The sequence below is a fragment of the Anomalospiza imberbis genome, chromosome 1 (genome assembly GCF_031753505.1).
Source record: "Anomalospiza imberbis isolate Cuckoo-Finch-1a 21T00152 chromosome 1, ASM3175350v1, whole genome shotgun sequence".
NCBI classification, from domain to species: domain Eukaryota; kingdom Metazoa; phylum Chordata; class Aves; order Passeriformes; family Viduidae; genus Anomalospiza; species Anomalospiza imberbis.
In genome coordinates this window covers 91,960,107-91,980,537 of record NC_089681.1, presented here as the reverse complement: position 1 = coordinate 91,980,537, position 20,431 = coordinate 91,960,107, and the positions used below count along the sequence as shown (strand labels likewise).

The window sequence follows — 20,431 nt, the reverse complement described above, 5'->3', positions numbered from 1 at the left end:
CCCCTATGTCCCTCTACATATATAAATCCCTTCCATCTACTAAAGCAGACTGATGTTCTGCCATTCTTAACTAGACCAGCAATGTGAACCCCATCATCCTGGGCAATTCTGACCACCCAAAAAGAAGCAGCTACATCACCTTACAGTGAAGACACATCTGTCTTAGTGTGATGCTGTTAAGGGCCAACACACCCATAAACAAGTGCTGACAGCACAGGTATCCAAGCCTCACAGAAAGGAAGAAAAAGATGCGTTTGAAAGAATACAGAAGAAAAGCAACATCTTACCCTCTACCTAGAGAGGAACCAAGTCAGCCTCTGGGGTCAGAGAAAAAAGTCAGACCCAAGGAACTGACTGATTCCCAGTCAAGTCACTTAGAAAGAAGATAAAAGGGACAAAAGCTAATTGACAAGTCACTTAGAAAGAAGATAAAAGGGACAAAAGCTGCCAAAAATAAAACAGTAAGACCACCCTCCCCACCCCATCCCACCTCCATTTTCACAGAGCAATATTTCTAAGAAAAGCAGCAGCAAAATTGTGAAAATGTCTAGGATTCACTTGTTACATGGACCATTTCATGTAGTTTTAGCTACAGAAAACATTTCCTTGAGCAGTAACCATTACAAACCAAATCCATATTCAGGGCAGAAATTATGTAAAGGAGCGAAAATTATCACTTTCAGCTAGTCACATGACCACTTGAAATTCTTTTGCGTGATCACATATTCTTCCCATTTCCATTCTAGCAATTAACACTTAAATCAGAAATTACTTAAAGCTACCAACCTGCTCTTAAGCAAGACCAGTTAACTCCATCCCTTACAGTCTAACAAAATACTGGATTAGAATAAATAGCAATAAGAATAAAAAGAAAACACTATATAGTTTTACAGAAGGGTATGAGAACTCCCTCTGTAATCTATAATAATTAAAGTAAAAAACAAAAAATGTGATGACATAACAACTTCTTGATTCATACATTAGAAATTTGCATTGAAAAAAAATGTTAAGGAAAAAAACCTGAATTTTTATGAAAATAAAACCAGTCTACTCTGAAGTGTTATTTCAGCATCATATATTAGTTTATATTTTAGAATGCTTCTGCAGTATAAGCCCAGTAAGAGAGCATGAAATGGTGTTAATGGATGAAATAATTTGAAGATATCTGAGTTGGTCTTTCAAGTGTATTTACAGAGCCTACCGGGCATCTCAATGTGCTGTTTCGTGCTGGAGCTGAAGGATGTGTTTGCATCTTCCCAGTGACCACACACAGTCTTCCAGAAGCCCTTTTCACCCCATCTGCCTCTTTTCTCCATGAGGCCTAGTCTTGTGGGATTTCTGACTTCAACTTAAATCGCTCACTGAGAAGTCACATCAAGTGGAGCTAGCACAAGAGAAACAGACTGCTCAGCTGGAAGCACTGCCTAGGAACAACAGGAAACTTCACCCCACTTCCCTCTTGGCTAGATGGAGATTAACCTGAGGATTAAGCCATGGAAAAATCCCCACACTTTGAGAAAGGAATTTAGCCTGTTTCTGTTCTGAAATCCTCCAGCACTTCTCTCTCTCTCTCTCTTCATGGACTATGAATGCAGCACAGGACAATATATTCCTAAATTAGGTGTCTGGAGTTGGGGGACTAAACCTGGACATAATTTATGAATTTCTCCATCCTTTCCCATTTATGATTTACTCTAAATTCCACAATGGATGAACAGGATGAACAGGCATCTAATAAATGGATATCCACTGAAAATGTTTTTCTTAATAATCTTTTCCATATGTGCTTAAAAGTAGTCCAGGATGTGTGAGTTCAGAACCTCTGTGTCGGAAAAACAAGTTCTTTTGAATCCTCGTATCAATTGCTAAACTGATTTACATATGGAGTAAAACTGGAAAGTACCTTGGTTAAATGACAACAGGCATGTCATAAACACTTCTGTGTAAAGTCTCTTAAATGATAACATACTGAGCCTTATGGCCAGATATAAACTATACTTTGGTAAGACACCTTATTAAAATGCAGCTATATAGATCAAGAACATTAATATTTAAGAAAATTTATATAAGAATTATATAGGATATAAGAAAATATCTTATTTCAAATATTTCAATATGTTCTCTATTACTGTGCAAGACAACTCCAGGTTGTCTCACAAATCACTTCTCCTTCACCTCAGTTTGGCTGAATTAAAGCAAAAAAGGTAACTATGTTGACTGCATGTAAAAGTATTTAATGGGTTCATTTATAAGCCAACTCACTTACTTTTACTCAACTATTGAGACAATGAATACTATCAGATGTTTATGTAAGTCTATTTTGTTTATGCGTGCAAAAAGCATCATTTTAACACTTTTTAAAAAACTTACTTTCACAGCTTGGATCATATCTCTCTGAAATTGATGCCCAAGACACAACAAACCAGAAAAAGAAATTGTAATTTCAACGCCATATTGTTTATATGCTTGGTTTGATTAAAAAATAATAAAACAGAAAAACGAAAGCCAGACAGTACCAGAGAGAAAACCTCAGCATATTTTTTCCAAGTATTCTTGCAAATTTACCTGAAGAAAGGTATGTACACCTGGGAGAATAGATGGCAGAGCCATTAAATCCTACCAGTTGCTTTGGAGGTGGTTCACAGTGAAACACTGCAAATTTCAAAGGCAGCAGAAACCACATAGTAAGTCCAGCCTTGCAGCTACAGAGTCAGGGGATGTATCCTGCTTTTTGCATTCCATACCTTACAGAGCATTTGAGGTTGCTCCTGGTGGTGATTCCATAGAGAACACATTACACCTGAGCTTTGGGATCTGCAGCAGGGTCCAACAGATTTGTAAGTGCAGCTTAATATGTTGGGTTTGAATTGGGAGTCATTTGTGGTTTTGGTGTAAGTCACCTTAAACAGGCTGTTGAATTGTATCTGTGAACAAGAAGCACAATCCAACAGCTCTCAAGAGTTTAACTGAGAGTGAGAACAGGTATTTTTTAATGATTGTTCTTTCCCAACCCACCTCCTGCCCCCAGAAGAGCTCTTTCAAAAATTGGGCTGAATGACACCTGGAGGCAGCAAGCAGACCTGATTTCCAGAACTCAGCTTGAGAAGGTGTAGGTGAGGAGGACTCTGTGTGAGTAGGGACTGGGCTGTCCTTGTTACCAGGGAATGACCTAGATAAAAAGTATATCTCATAATTAGCATGGCTTACTGCCTGAGGATGAAAGAGTACACATGGTTTTACTCTCTTCAAACAATTATTGTGAAGGTTGCCAGAGTTCCTACTAGATGCAGCCCAAATGGTTTAGGAGAAGCATTGTAATACTTCCCATTATCGATTTTCCTTTAAAAAACAAGCAAACAAAAAAATAAAACCAACCCCAAAAAAAATCCCCAAACCAAACAGTTATGGCTTGGACCAACTTAATTCAACTATAAGGTTTTCTACTCTCCCCATAAACAAGAAACATTTTATAGAACTTCATTACGGATTTATAACTTCAGATCGTTATTGTTTTATGATTAAAAAATGAGCAACTTAAGACAAAAAGCTCAACATCCTTAAACTTCATTTCCATTCAATCTCTAATAAATACCATCTGCTGTGTACTTTAGGGATATAATACCCATCAAAAACTCAGCCGTATTATGAGAACCGGCACCAAGTTGATCTGAAATGCATATTTGAACAGATGTGTTTAAATTACATCTCTCCGTCTATCCACACACATAAATTCAGAATAAGCATGTGTTGATTTAAAATGCATAAAAAAGGGATTTGGAGATGCATCAAAAGTGAACAGCATCTCAATGAATCAAGGCTTGCATTACTAAAGGTCATCCCTAAAAATAAAGTTTGAATTTATTAAGGGTTGCACCAGGGAACTGTTCTTGGGAACTGACTTAATGTTTGCTGCACTAAAGCAGCCATTGAAATTACACTAATTTTCTACGACCCTTCACATTTTAACATTAGAGCTGTCAGGGATGGTCAGATATAATAGGATCTCAGCCATGAGTAGCAGAGAATATGACATACTTTTTCTCAGTCTGACACAATGCTTATCACCAATACTAAACATCTTGGGCTGCGAGGACTCATTCACGTCTGTTTCAGTGACAGTCATTTAGCTTTTCACTCTGAGACAGAAATCAGGCATATAAAACAAAATGATTAGCATGCTTTTTTGGCATGATGAAACCAAATTAAAAAATTGCAAGCAGGGCTCCATTAACAAATGCTAATTTAAAAAAGAAAAATAAATATTTCTGAATGTGTCTTTTTGCCAATCTCTAATCTGCAGTCCTGCAATGTTTGAGGGATCTTGAAAATAAGACATACTGGTCCAGAGGTCCATCTAAGCCAGCAATCTAATCCTAGCAACAGGCATCAGAAGTAGCTGAGAGAAGCATTTCAGATGTTGAGCCCCCCCAGAATCTCTTCGCCCTTCCAAATATCTTGTGAGAGAGATATTTCTGTAACCAGCAGCTCCTGATGGATTTCTTCTCCATTAACTTATCAACAAGTCTCTCCTTGAATCTAAACCCCTCCATAGCAAGACCACTTGAAAGAAAAAAATCTCCAGTGAGCCTTCCAGTGAGCATTCCATTTGATGCCCCCTAATTGTTATGCTGGGAGAGACCAGTAACAACTCTGTTCACCTTCTCAGTGCTCTTTATGATTTCATTGACCTCTCTTCTAGTCCCTCTCAATTAGCATTTTCCAGACTGAAGAGTCCTTAATTTCTTTTGTGTGAAGATCTGCCATACCTTTGATAAACTCTGTTAGTCTTTATAGTAATATTGCTCATTGTAACCTATCCTTTTTGAGAGGGGCATTGACAACATGCAACAATGCAGGCACAACAAACCAAAAATCCCTTAAAATAGTTCTAGAATTTAGATAAATTATCTACTTTTAATATTTTTCTCTCAGATTTGGATTAATTTGTTTTCTAGTAAATAGATAGCAAAAAGTAATGGACCTTACACAAGGTAAGGGACAAGAGAGAAATAAGTTTTAGAAAATAAATAGGCTAGAAGTAAAAACAAAAAGAAGGCCAAGCACATTCCAAAGACAGGACAAAGTCAGCCATATGGTGGTAAAGGGGAATTGAAGATGTTGTCAAAGGAGGAGTAGTAGTATGACAAGTTGCAAGACTTTAACAGGGAATGTAAGATTTCTATTTGAAGCAAAACCAAGAACTGATCAAGAAAAGAAACTGAGGAAATAAAATTGCCAATGGAATAGATGTTTTATTCCAAGGTGTTGGTTCAAGATCGCTTGTATTAATAACTTTTGCAGCACAGAGAAAAAGTAGAGAATGGCAAGACATACATTAAAACAAAGAAGATTTTGAAAAAAGCATGCGGAGTTTGAAAGAGTTCCCCCCAAACAGCTGATAGATTTAAAAGAGACACAGTTCTTTCCCATCACAACCTATACAACAAACTGACTGGTTTCTGTCTTACCACTTTGTGAGAAATCATCACACAAAAAGTTTTCCAGTTGCAAACATCAACATGGAAAGGATCACCACAGAAGGAAACAGCAGTTAAAAACATAGGCAAGATATGCACTAAATTTAATGTACCCTTGATTCTATTTTCAAAGTTCCTAATGAAACACAACTTTTACCACACCAGCTGATCACTCAAAACACAGCAGCTTATTTGGTACATCCTTATCAAAACACTACATACAGGAGGTGTTGTTATAATTAAACCTGAAAGTCACAGTTTTAACAGAGCAGCCAGCAGGTTGTCTGGGGCAAGGCTTTAGCAGCCATAAGCAGTTTTCCTGAATATTACCTAGAGGCATTTAAATCACAGTTCATGTACTCTAACTAAACAATGCTGCAGTTTTACACCAGACAGTTTTTAATGTACATTCCTATACATTCTTAAATGTGAATTTTTCAGAGTCATTATCTCTCAAGTATCAAGTATCTGGTAGGTCAAAACTCATTACTGTCACCTCTCTAAAACTTTTCTTTTCCCCCCCTTAGAAAGTAATATATATACAGGAAAGAGGTTGCACAGACAACTACTACTCCTATCAGCAGCACAAAAAGCAAATTTGAATAATAATAAAAGATTTCTCAGAGTAAGTGTCGTATTTGGCTCAAAATTCCAGTAACATCCTCCCAACTCCACAAAGATTGAAAGCTGCTATCATGTAACTTCAAAGTTTTTCATTTTTATTTCATGATCCACTGATAAACATGACTATATGGTCTTAACACTTCAGACCAAAGTGTGACACAAGGATTGGGATGTACTCAGAACACACCACCTATATAGATTCAGAATTATATTTTCAGAGGTAATACGTCAGACTCACAAGCAATGCTATTTCCTTATTAAGCCAAAACCCATGAGCTTAACTTCAAAGAAATCCAGTGTGCTTTACTAATTAAAGTGTGATAAGATAAAGTTAATTATATTTCAATACAATCATACTTCAATCAGCATAATGCAATATAACTTGGATCACTGGGAAACCGAGAATTTACCTTGCAGGAATAAATTTAAAGAAATTATGAAGTAAATATTTCAAAGGGCATGTATAAAGAATTATTCACTCATTCATGTAAAAATATAATTGACACAATATGCAGAAAGAACTGGGCATGACTGTTAAGGTTAATGGGCATCACTGGAGTGATAGTACAAAACAAACACCATCTGCAGATCACTGTCTCATCCCATTCATGACATTCTCTGACAACAATCTGAATTTAAAGAAATCACACCAGAAATAATATCCATCTTTATGAGCAAGAACAGCAACAAACACTTGGCTAACTGGAAAGTTGCAGAATGGCTGTGAGAAGTATCTGTTTTGTTCTCAGGTATACCCAAAAAGTAGGTGAGTTCAGGAAACAAGAGATTATACAGGATTGGTCCATAAACATAAAATATGATCAGTTAATAAGATACAATTTAAAGCAAAATATTGTGGCTTCTCTTTCAAGTGGAGAAATGAGCTTAGTCTGCTATGTAGCTTGAGGACACTGGGCAGAAAAAGCAAAATCACCAGGAAATCAGCTCTAAAATGTCCTAGTTAACCTCTCAGAAGAATGGCCTCAACCTGCCAGATTCTTACACACTTTGTATTTGTAACATTTTGGTAGCAGCTTCGTTTGTCTAGAATTGCCAGTAATTTAAGAACATTTCTTTCTAAAAGACAAGAATCAGTTTAGAATATTGGGATCAACTGAAGTAATGCATGCATTCCTTCAAATGACACTGAAGGACATTCAGATTCATACAAGCACACCAAGTTACACATAGGGAAGCAAAATCAGGAAGAGAAAAGATGGTATTTTAAATGTAGACTGTTAGCTTGCAATGACAAAGTTAAAACTATACAAAATCAATGGACACTGTTTTCTCAGGGAAGCTCATCCATTTCTCTCTGTTCAGTTCAGTGAACTACTTAACTTTCAGTGTGTCACCAAGTTGCAGATACTTTAATACTGACAAGATAGCTTACCATTTCATTATTAGTGTATATTGTCACAGTCAAAAGCTTTAAATAAAATAAAGGATGGCTAAATGTGCAGAAGTTCTGGTGCCTTTTTATTTGACTCTGACAGGCTGTACACAGCCACAAATCTTAAGCCATTCAAGCAGTAACTTTGCTGCCTAGGGGCAGGGTTATTAAGAGGGAAATTTTAAAAAAATTCAGACAAACATAAAATGATTACTACATGTCAATATGAGAAGCGTTATTAGTAAGCAATAATAGCAAGGTCATTAATGAAGTCCAAACAAAATCCAGAACTTTAGAAAAGATAATGAAACCCCAACTATTCAAACAAAAGGCTGGAAGGTAGTCACCTGAAATATTATGAGCTTGCATGTGTCAGAGGTCTTCTGTTATCCTGACAAGCACACACCATGTAAATGTGTTTCTACATTGTAAAGAAGTAAAAGAGCCAGAAAATGAAGTTTTCAAAGTTAACAAACTCATACCATGGAGAAATAATTAAGGCAACTTGATGTTGTGAGCAGTTACCAGATTTGACCTGCCATTGACTGAAAGTTAAAAGAGAATTAGTACAAAACTAACACGTGCTGTTATCACTAAAGAATCATCAAAGACAAAATTAAAAGTATGTTTTATGAAGAATTCAAAGATATGACAGCATACCAATTATGGCAACTAAACTCTTTGGCATCACTGAACCATTAATACTGGATAGGCAATGTATGAAAATTGTATTTAGGGAATAAGGTTTCAGTAAATTTAATAGCAGTAGAAGATGAATAAAGATGTAACTGAGATGAGTAACTCCTTTCTCACATATGAATATATGTAATTAGGAAACAGACAGGATCAGTACCAATTGGGTTTAGCAAAATGATTCAAAGCACAGGAGTAATATCTAAAGATTAAGGGAAACAAATTTTCTTCTGTCTTGACATGGTAAGACAGAAATGCCTGGCACATGAAGAACCCAAACAGAGTCTATGAAGATCCCACAATTAGTAAATCAGGCGGGACACTTACCATTGAAAACTAAATAAGAATCAGGATGGAGCAAGGTAACTGCTCAGGAACTAGCATCAGTCCCCAAAATGTTGGTAAAAGTTAAAAAAGCAATACTTAAGAAGGAGATGGAAGAGAATTGAAAACCTACAAAAACATCATTATGAAAGGACATCAGTGATGTCCTCAGATGGAAATATTAAAACTAATATTTCTGACAAAGGAAAAAAATCAAAACCTTTTGTCACTAAAGAGATGAGTATAGAAACAAAGAGAGAGATCTTGATCACAAGACTGACAGAGATGAAAAAAATATGCTTTTCCTGAGGTTCCCAACATTCTAATCAGAGAATCATATTAGAATTTGCAGGGCAAAAGACCTCCCCAAAAGCCAACAAATTTCTGGAGCAGGCTAAAACTGCAGAATTCAATCAAATCAATACAGAGACAACTGAAAAAATGTCTGAAGTGAAACAATAAAATAAGGTCGTTAGAACTACTCAATTTTGAAAGCTGAACACAAGTTTGAATGTAATAGTTACCATGAACTCTTTCTGCTAAAGCCTACTTAAATGTAATGGATAATTTTATAAAATACCCAAAGTATGATACAGAGGGAGTAGAATACAAAAATGGAATCTAATAAATACAGTGGAAACAGCACTGTGTGCATTCAGACTATATCACTGAAACCAATTTTAGCAAATCACACAATGTTCCAAAAAAGCCTTTGGACATCAGTTGAAGAACCTGGAAAACCTGTCAAATGCCCACCAGACACAACAGTGCCCTTTTGGCTCTGCAATACCAGCAAAAAATACAAAGAATTCTTAGGCAGCAAGATCCACAAGGCCACTGCAAAAACTAAATTCCCAAACTGAAATCCAATGTCTGGGTATAAGGTGTTGGGCCTAACATAGACATTGGCTTTTCAACCGTGAGAAAAACAGAAGGCATGGTATAGAAGGAAGTCTGAAGGAAATGGCAAATTAGGATCATTAATGATGAAACAGGCTGTATCTCAAACAAATTAAATTCATTTATTATGGAGACAATATTGAGCAACTGATACAAAACTACTACCTATGTAACAGCATTCTGAAAATGCTTATTCCATGTGGGTGGGAATTTCAGACATATTTGAAGTAGGTAGAAAAACATGGAATAACTTCAGAAATTATTTACTGATTTAACCTTTGAGTCCATTAATGAAAAATATTTCATCCTCTGTGATTTATTGCAAGTCTTTATAATTCACAACACCTCCTTTCCTTATGTTTCAGTGCCAGGGTTGAAGTTCCAGGAATTTCAACAGGTTGGGTTTTCTTATCAGCTAAATAGAAGACACAGTAGTTAAGCATCTCTCAAAAGCTTTTTTAGGGTTTTACCTTATCAGGAAAAAACATTTGAAAATATTCATTGCATTTTACAGTTCTCACTTTCTTGTATTTTTCTTCTAGAACATACCCAATTTTTCAGCCTAATAGGTTTAAATGTTAGTATTTCTCCCTTTAGGGAAAAACTGAACCCTGAAAACAATAACAATAAAAAATTTCTTTGGCATCTGGCTCACCATTAACAAAAAATATCAGAGAAGAAATATTCTAAGGAGAAGGCAAAGACCAGTTATCTACCTATAGACCACTTCAGAGATGAGTCACCTACATGTAATCACGTGGTGGTGTAGCAAGCAATGATGTGTTTTATGTCAGCAGTATCCAAAGAAACATCCTTCATGCCCACATCTTTCAGCCAGTACTTCATGTCATAACAGGAGCGGCCCAGACGTCCTCAGAGTCCACTGATTAGACCTAACCAAGGAACACAGCTAAATCGAAGGGCTAAACGCACAGACACCATATCTCAAAGTAAAATCTGTTACGGGCAAGTAAATAATCTCTCTTCCTCAGAGGGACTCCTGCAGTCACTGCAAATAATCCAAGAGTATGGAAAATCTGAAGACAGGCACATTTTGTCTCTAAATGAACCAAGACTGAAGGAGAGCTGTGGCAAATGCAGCTGTTTGCTAGGCACAGTAGCACTTAGCAAACATGTAAGTGGTTTCAAATGTCCACTTTGCTTATAAAAAATATAAAGGTATGATGCAGAGCACAGTTGTGTGAGGTTTAACTGAAGGAGCTATTAAAAAAGCAGCAGATGAATCCTATTCATGCCTTTGTAATATTCCTCTCATCTAATATGAGAGCCTGAGGTATCTGTTAACCTGCCTGAACTCTTCATCATCAGATACAAGATCTTCAGGGATTGCTCTTTAGGGCTCTTCCCTAATATACAGAAGGTGAAATGCAGGCAGGATACAAAATAAGTATCTGTAAAGGAAGGCAGGAGGTTTAAGGAGAAAAGCAAGGCACACTGACTTTCCTAAAACAGCTGAACGTTGGATACCACCTTGGAAAAGGACTTAAATACAACATGGGCTACCTTGCCATTATGGAAAGCAGGAACAAAAGGAATATCAGTGATAAGAGCTCAAATCTCTTGTTTCCTTCCAGCTAAAATGCATATTACCTTCACAGACAAGGATGGTATTGAACTCCCAAAAGATAATGAAAGGCCTCAAATTTATTGTATGTGTGCAAAAGTAAATAGAAAGATGCAAGGTTTTAAAATCCTGTGCTCCAGAATCACAGCTAATAATTCCAGAATAAATTTGTTTTGGTGATAAAGGTAACTTTGCATTAACTGTGGCAACCTACAAGGTGCAACAATGGCATCTCTGGATAACCCTACCTATGAGCATCTATCAAACTTGCAAAGGCACCATTTTCCACAGCAAAAACACTTCTTTGGGCCTGCCTCAGGTTTCAGAACTTGGCAAAAAGCTGCACAAGGAGATTACACACTCTTGCACCTTGCGGTTGCGCCTCACCAAGCCTTGAAGCCTGGCTTTCTGTGGAGGCAATGTCGGTGCTACTGGAGTAACAGAACTTGTCCTGTGAGTGATTTCCGATGCTACTGTGAGTTTCTGGCTCAGGGCTCAATTATCAGAAAGATAAGGTATTTAGAGGCAATGTGTTTTTCCCCTCATAAAGTAAAGGCATTTTTTTTATTTATTAAGGAAGTCTATCAGAAAATTTTAAAAAACCCAAAAACATTAAGGCAAATAGGAAAAGTCAAATTTATACCAGGTCATTAAATACATTCTTGTTTCAAGGGGGAAAAAAACCCAGCAGATCAGAGGAAAAACCTCAGGATAGAAGTTTAAAATGAAAGGACAAACTAATACCTAGAATTCATCAAGAGTATTAGAAGAGAATTTAAACTGGATGTGAAACAAGCTTTTGTGACACAGTTAAAAAGTTAAAGGAGGACGCTCAAAGTTAACTTCTGGATACTCCAGAAGTCTAATGGAAGGAACAATTAATTTCTGTGCAAACTCTATGCATGGGATGGGGGCATATACCATAGAGATGCTACATTACAAAAAGAGAATTAAAAATCCCCAGCTACTATTATTGTACAAATATAATCACTGTTTGAATGCACATTTAGTTCAATCAAAAAAACAATTTTTTGTTCTTAAGAATTATTTGAACATTTGCCCTAAGAAAAAAATGTGTATTTGCATTATTAATGAAAACACAGAAATATTATCTCATCACTTAATGTCATAATTACTGTACTTCACTTAAATGCTGTCAAGTAAAAGCTGTATTTTGTGAAAACATACATTAAGAGACAGACTTCAGCTTCTTCTATTCTCAGAATGATGAAAACTCTCAAAATACCTCACAAATTTGGATTCTGTAGAAAATATAACTAAATTATCTAAGGCAACCAACAGCAGAAAAGAGTGTTATGACTTACTGCCATTAACTCCATATGATATTTAAGACATAAACAAAGCAGGAATGTAAATCTTAAATAAATCACATCTGATCTTTTATATAAAATTCACTTCGATGGCCTCTGGTTTTTGCCAATAAATATTTTATCCAGATTCAAGACGAAATGTCTTACAATCAACCACTCTAGCTTTCTCTTCTCCTATGGGAAAGGTGCTTGGACATACTAGCATTTTCCAGCTTGAACTAGCATTTGAATTGAAATTTTCCAGTGGGTAGATTGATTGCTTCTTGTGCCTTTACGTATAACCATATTTGCAATGTTGTCCTCCTGTTATGAAGCAATTTAACAGCTGTACTTTGTCAATTACTCCTACTAAACAAAATGACAGATCTACATCATGATGAGAAACAAAATAAAAAGACAAAAATAATTATAAGTGCATGAGATAAGTGGTTCAGGTGTGGAAAATAAACTTTCATCTGTTATAGCCACTACTCTTACGCACAAACCTTTTCAGATTTCAGGTTTGTGATTATTTTGCCATGTAATATGAAGTTTACAGCTATAAATTTCATTCTTGCTAAAAAAGAGGTGAATCATCTACTCCTGAATACAATATACAAACCAGCATAAGATGCACATGAACACGAAACTGAGCTTAGCCAAAGTAATCTGTACCACTGCCCCCAAATAAATATATAGACAAAACCTCTGGGCAGCAGAATTATCATGCTTCATAAATGCAACAGTTTTAATTGGATAGCTAAACTTTTAAAGAGGTTTAAAAAGCTTTGCATATTTTTGTTTCCTAGTTTTCTTCCTTTAAGCAGTTTGTGCTTAAAAAAATAAGCACTAAAGGAACCAAACAGCTATAGAAATATTGCCTTTTTCAGTTTTTCGTTCTTTTCAACTTATTTTCCCTGAAAGTTCAACAAATACAGATTCAGTCAGCACTTATCAGCTGGCCAGCTACCATCTTCATCAAAAACTCCTTTGTGCCACATTGTCCTACGTGATCAGAATAACATGGCTTACAATATGAATTTATTACCTAGTACTGTGGCAAAAATCTGAAAAAATTATGCACTGAGATGAACAAATACTTTTCTTAAATGTATCAAATATGAAAATTTAATACCATCATCAGAATTTTCTGATGCACATCTGAGCACTATAAGGTGTACACCTATCTTGTATTTATATCTGCACTAATTTGCTACCCCAAATACTTATACATCTTATATATGTTTGGATATGCTTAAAAGCTCAGGAGCAAATTAAAATGGAGAATAACATGCCAAGTCAATCTGCTATAAAGCAAGATTGATGTGAATTAAAGTTATTGTTTTAAAAACAAATTAGACTCCACCACTCCCCAGGTTCTAAATTCTGCTTCAAGAAAGTGAAACACAATGAAAATAAGTATTCAGAAAAAAGCCAAAGTGATTTTAGTTATTTTGCTTTAAAACACTAGAGAAATATAGTATCCTAAAAAGTACAGAAAAGAATTTAAATTCATAAATATTAAATGCTTTAAAACTTATTTCCACTACTGCATTCCTTCCTTATATCCTTACTACAGATCTTATATCATTACTTCCAAAGAACACTTTCACATGCCTTCAGGCAGAAAATAAAAGAGGAAAAAAAGATACCATCTTGCTACACTTAAGAAACTGAATTGGATGAACTTTACTAATTTCTACTCTATCGTCTAACAATACTCCCAACATTAGGATTTTACAGAAGAAAGCTGCAGATGAGGCTGCCCAGAAAAAGGAGAGCCTAATCATAACTGCATATAGACAGTATCACTCTAAGCAATTTCACTACTTATATTTAGCAAAAAGAGTAAGCCAGCTTGTAAGCCGAGTATAATAATCAGAGGAAATTGTTTTAAATTTCATCAGGGCACATATCTTCTCTTTTCAGCAACCATTCAAAAAATGATTCCTCCCAATTTTGGCCAAAGCAGAAGATCGCAGTGTGGTAACCTCAAAGGATTTGAACTGCAAATGCCTCGTGTGCCCACCAAGTCTGTACTCAGCAAGCTATGCTCATCCTGGGCACTTTATTTCCCAGGCTTCACCCTCCATTTTTTTTCTATGGGAGTCGAACAGTAACCGAAGAATCAGGAGGAAAAACCCCAAACTAACCCTCTCATAATGTTTCTCTTATCTCCAGAAAAACAAGTCTATTATTTAGAAGAAAATGCTGTAAAATGGGAGTACCCATAAGCACACACATCCTGCTTGAACTGGTCAGTATGCAGACCCAAATTGCTCCAGAATCCAAAGAGACTTCATATAAAAAATTACAGAGCATAGAAATTGGGAAATCATAGTTTTCTATACAGTATTTCCCCCAAAATAAACAGGTTGAAGTTACATTTGGTGTCAACTAATCTTCAAAGTAGTCTGCAAATTTGGAATTATTTTATGTTAACATCACATCACATGATTCGCTTGGGACTTCTGTATTTGTATGTGTACATCCTCACACATGAACTGACAAGATGCACAAACAACAGGATAACTGAGAGCAAACAGCCCAGAAAACTCCAATATTCTTGATGCATTTGGCATGAAAGACTATGGCTAACAAACAGTGACTAGAATTTTATAAAGTGGAAAAAGATCTAATCCTATAAACCATGGCAGTAAAGCGATCTCTCCATGAACTAACTGAAACTTGAATTATAATTTTTAGAACAGTGAAGACAAAGATTAAAAAGGTGCAGATATTGCCTTTCTGCCTTCCATTCCCTCTCTAGGAAAAGTATATCTACTTGCTAAAAAGTAAGGGTGCAGTAGCATTAGCTGAGAAAAGGGTAAAGTGCTTGTACAGGCCAAAATGAAAAGACTGCCCTCCTAAAACAACATTTAGCTTGGTTAAAGTCATCTTACAATTAGTTAGTAAAAAAAAAAAAAAAAAAAAGCTGTCCTGAAATACCTAATGCTTGTCTCTCCACAGTCAGTTCTAAAGAAAAACATACTTTTGAAATGCAGGTTGATGAATGCTGATGTTCATAATATCGTCATGAAATTAATGGATCTGCAAGTGTTCAGCACCTTTGAAACACCTCGCCTACTTACACCTCTTTCCAAGATCTTGTGAATCAAATACAGGGCAGGGAGGGTTATAGACCCAGCAAAGTCCAAATTTAAATTTCAAGACAATTAAAGACAACTAATCCTGTGATAAAAAGGAGTTTGTCCATCAAAAGCTACACCATGAAGCACGAGGGTCAAGTCTAGACACAAACTTGAATATACCTTTGTACTGCGTGATAAAAACACCCACATTCTAGCTTTTGGTGCTAATTCAATACTTTTTAGAGGCACTCAATTAATTTAAAACATAAGAAAAATAAAAGAGACACATTTGGTAAAGTTATTAGTTCAGACTCCAAGAGCAGACAAAAGACAGAGTAGAGAGAAGAGTCTAGAGACTGAGGTATAAAATTACAGATAAGTACCAAATACACTCAGCAATTTCTTAGCAGAGAATGTAATAAGGATTTTAAACAGATGACATTTGCATTTGCAGTAGTCAGACTGACAGAACAGATGTGCTAAAACCCATTAAAAAAAGCCCAAATCTGAAAGCCTTGTCAAGGTTTTTAGGGACACGATTTGCACGTCTGCAAAATGAGCTCAACAATGTCTCTCTCTGAGAAACAGAAGTGCATTTTGAGAAAAAAAATGAAACACATTCACATTGTAAAAAAGTGAGGGAGCTGATATAGTCTACTTCATAATTACCTGCATTTTGAAAGTGAGTAGAAAAAGGCATATAAAAAGAGTAAATGGTTATTTTAAAATTACTCTTTTCATGGTCCTCCAATTCTACTTTCAGTAAATGTCAGGGAAGTAGGGAGCCTCGCTGAAGCCAGCTGTCCCAAAAGAACTGTGTGACACCTTCTCTAAATTCGGACAATATCTCTAGTTTCCTGGGACATCAGGCATGTGTCCGTAACTGCTGGGCAATTAGGTATTCAGTTTGCACTTGAGTGAAAAATTTCCTTCCAAGTTTGTGATTTATTTTTCACTGCACACATACTTTAAGGTCCTTTACTGCCTTGTTCCAACTGCAGTAATTATGTATCTAACTATGCTGAAAAATCAAAGTTTGATTACAACTAAAAGTAATGGAGGCTCAAAGGGGCTTTTGAGTAGGTGTGATTTTAATGGAAAAGGGAGAACCAGTGAAAAGAAATCCCAGAACTTTCAGTCTGACAGAGCTGTGGCTTCTCTGCCGGCAGACCAAGTTTGTTTGCTTTCTGATAATACTGGAAAGCTCCAATGTTGCCAGTCTGAATTATGACACAGTCTCAAATGAACAGCAGCAGCCACCCACAATTAATGTTATGCTCCTATCTCAGAACACAAACAAAAACAAAGTGGGAGGCAAACCCATCTTTTCCTCAGAATTACACTGTTCTCCAAAAGAGAAAGGTATAGTGTTTCAGTCTAGCTCTAAATTTCCCTACTTTTCTGTTTGTCTAGATTTTGGGTTTACGTGTCTCTTATCAAGCAGCAGTAATAGGAGACATAAATATAAACTTTGATGAACATCAGAATCACTTCACAAACCAAAAAGGGGAGAGAATATAGTCTGGGCAACAAAAGCAAATTTGGAAAACACATTAAAAGTCTAAGGACATTTTAATGGGTATATATTCACATTGCTGATTATTCAAGCAATTACAAAATATGACATTCAGATCTCAGGTTTCTTTAACTCAAATATATTCCAATTGTTTGCTTTTATCATCAAAAGTAAATTTCAGGGGATTAAGTTTCAGAACTTCAAGATAATTAAAGCTGTCTTGCTCTTTTTGCAACTACAAATATCACCTTTCAGAAATATAATCTATGCTGAATCTTGAAAGTTGAGATCACTTGAAAAACAACTCACATTTTGATATAATGACACCAAAAAGAAGACTTGCTGATAAAAGACTAAATTGGTCTCTGGATTAAATTTACTTTGCAGCAATTTCTAGAAGTCCTATATTTAGCTGCAAACTCATGCAGGAATCAGTCTTGTGAATAGTGCCTGCAGAGTACTGTATTAGTCCTCAGAGATCATAGACCAGGGCACTAGTCCTTGCTTAGTCCCTACAGACTGTGTCCACCCTCCATATTAATCAATACATCCTCACTTTATGCTGTTGCTCTCTAGAACAGGTTAAAAATAAATTCTCAAGAACTATATCTCTATGTATATATCTATATATTAGATTTCCAGATATATGTAGATCGGCATATCAACTCCTCAACAGTATTTACCTGAATAGGCGAACTTACTGAAATTTCTGTGCAAAAAAATGCAAATAAGATAGAAGGAATTTCTAAAAAAAAAAGTATAAAAGAAGCCTTCTGTATTTCAGTTTTTCACAGTCTAATGGATTTGCCTTTCTTGCTTTATATTCTATGTATTTTGCTATTGCTTTTCATAAAAAAATCAAAAATGTTGTCAAGTGGTTGGGGAGAGTGGCTCTGAAATACAATGAGATCCATATCAAAAGCCAGCAGTAGAACATCAGTACTAATTTTCAAAGTTCATTTCTATTGCTCATGCCTGCAGAGAGTCCTCAAAAAGCGGAAAAATGTGACATTTCTATCTTCACAGACACAGAGTGTCAAGAATGCTCAATTCGTTTAAAAAAGTGAGTTTCAATATAGAGAGTACTCTGTCTGGAGTACTCCTGGAGATCTCTCTCTATAAGGTATTCTGTGCTCAGCAAGATATAAATAAATCCCCACTCTGAAGAAGATACCTCTGCAGTAACTCATGGCTCTCCAGAGGAAGGAAAAGCATTTTTTTAGTTCTTGAAGAAATAAAGCCCCAGAGAGTTTTGTTGACCTGATTGAGAAAAAGATTCAGAAATCAGCTGGCATATCTTTGGGGCTCCAAAACAAAAATTATGACATGGCTGTTTCTTTTCCTTTTTCCTTTCATTTTTACTTGTTGGACTTAATTTTATGTGCTTAGATGTTTGAATGCAAGTTATTAAACACTTAACTGATAACCATTAGCATTCTTTGATTTTGTGGTTTTACTTCTGCAGCAGGTCAGCTGGTCAGCCTATATAATTATTGCGTAAATAAAACTTTCAGTGACGTTATTATTAGAGCAGATGTCACATTCTAGAGACAAAGGTGACATTTGGAATCTACTGGTCCTTGTACATTTTGTGTAGGAAGCTTCTAGATTATTTTATGGCCCCAGCAATACAGAAAGGAGATATAGGATGTTCTACTTTTGGTTTATTTTACCTTTTTGATAAATGGGAGGTAGAAATAACCCCTTCTGGCTATTAAAGTAGTTTAAACACATATTTAATTTTAGCTATTCTGGCTCTAGGTTCTGGAGTTGTCTGCAGCCATGTTAAGTTCTGGCAAATTTTGTGCTGAGATCTTTATGGGAATATCTACATGAGAATGTAATAGCTGGCTGCTGTCACAACAGTAAAGTCTGCAAACAAAGACTCTATGCTCTTAAGTGCAAAGAAAAAACCTTGCATTTCACAGATGAACACATGTTCAAATATCCAAAACATTTTCTCTACCTTGCATGGCTTCTTTATCCTGCTGCCATATGGTACAAAGATTTTTCCATCTTGTATCTGGAGACTGTTTTCTAAGAGGAACTACTAGATAATTTTGTATTTTCTTAATAAGCAGGATAAAGAAACTTTATTAGTCTTTAAAATCAAGACATCAAACCAGTTTTGTTCCTTGTTAAGTTCACTACAAAAAATGCCCTGGAAAAAGACGTATGACATACATTACTGTATGCTCAGTGACCAGCTGTTTTAAATTTGAGTATTAAGTAATTCACTCTTTGCTGTGTGCAAGAGCTGTATGATTTAATAAATCCCCATATGCCCCAACATGTGCCAGCTATACTAGGTTATCGAAAATCCAGCAGTTGTTATGATAATAGCTTCCAATGCTAAAACTATTGAAGAGAATAATGAATCAACTTCAAGTCAACTAAGACATAAACTGACACAGTTCCACTTAAGATACGTGGGAATACAATACATATGTTAATTAAAAACTAACACTGATCCACAGTCACATGAAATTTAGTGCCAAGAATTCATGGGCATTGTTTGTGGTGAAAAATTAATGCGAATCAACCTGTATGAAGACAAGCAGCTCCATTTCCATCAGCTCACCTAGATGCATAGGAATGTCCTACAAATTACACATTCAGTTTGCAAAACAGAATCTGTTTCACAGTTGGCTTTCTTTCTTACATATTATAACTCCCATGAAGCTATTAGATGACATGCTTTACAGAGATAGACTTTTCAATTTTTCAATTATCACAAAAAAACTGATTATGAAAATTATTATGAAAATTTGATTGGTTTGATGTACCAGTATTTTAATGCAAGGTAAGAGTCAAAGGTACAATGTCACTGCCCTTAAATCACTGAACAAGCACACAAGCAAAGGAAGCAGAAACAGAGAAAGTAGCCAAACAAGTGTCAGAAATTATTCTCCAGACACGTTTTTTGGACAATCAGTGCAGAAATATCCATTAAAATATGTCACTATTAACTTTTTAAAAACTAAGAAAATACTTCCTTGAATATGAAATTATTACTTGTAGTTACAAAAGCTTTGAAGGTAGATGTGACTTTCATTTTGGTGTCAGCATAAGCAAATACATTCAAGATACATTCTTTAATTTCTCACAATTAGCTCTGTTGTTAAGGGAAATAATTTTGAAATTAACTTAGAACTCATCAGTCCCCTAAGCAAGATTAGAGTGTTACTGTATTGATGTAAAATTGCATAAGATATAGGACATAAAATACTTATGAGAACAAAGAAACACAAAACCAAGCCATTTACATTTTCTGGAGCTGGATCATCTCTAGTACACAAAGTGTGCAATGCTCAAAAGCCACATTAAAGACAACTTCAGTAACTCCAACTTCAAGCAATCTATATATAGTAGTTTATGTATAAAAATAATTTAAGAATGCATTTTTTGAAAAACATTAGGAATATACTGACAAATTAAAAGCATGTCATGCAGAGATTTAAGATCCTTATAAAAGCTTAAGCATAGGGGCTAACCACATCAAGGGGCTTACAGAAAA

At 35.6% G+C, this 20,431-nt stretch overlaps 1 protein-coding gene across 3 annotated transcripts in view; it reads right to left on the bottom strand.

The window, feature by feature from the left end:
- The window catches only part of CDKAL1 (CDK5 regulatory subunit associated protein 1 like 1), a 386,114-nt gene that overhangs the window by 108,620 nt on the left and 257,063 nt on the right, over positions 1 to 20,431 (bottom strand). The window lies entirely within an intron of this gene.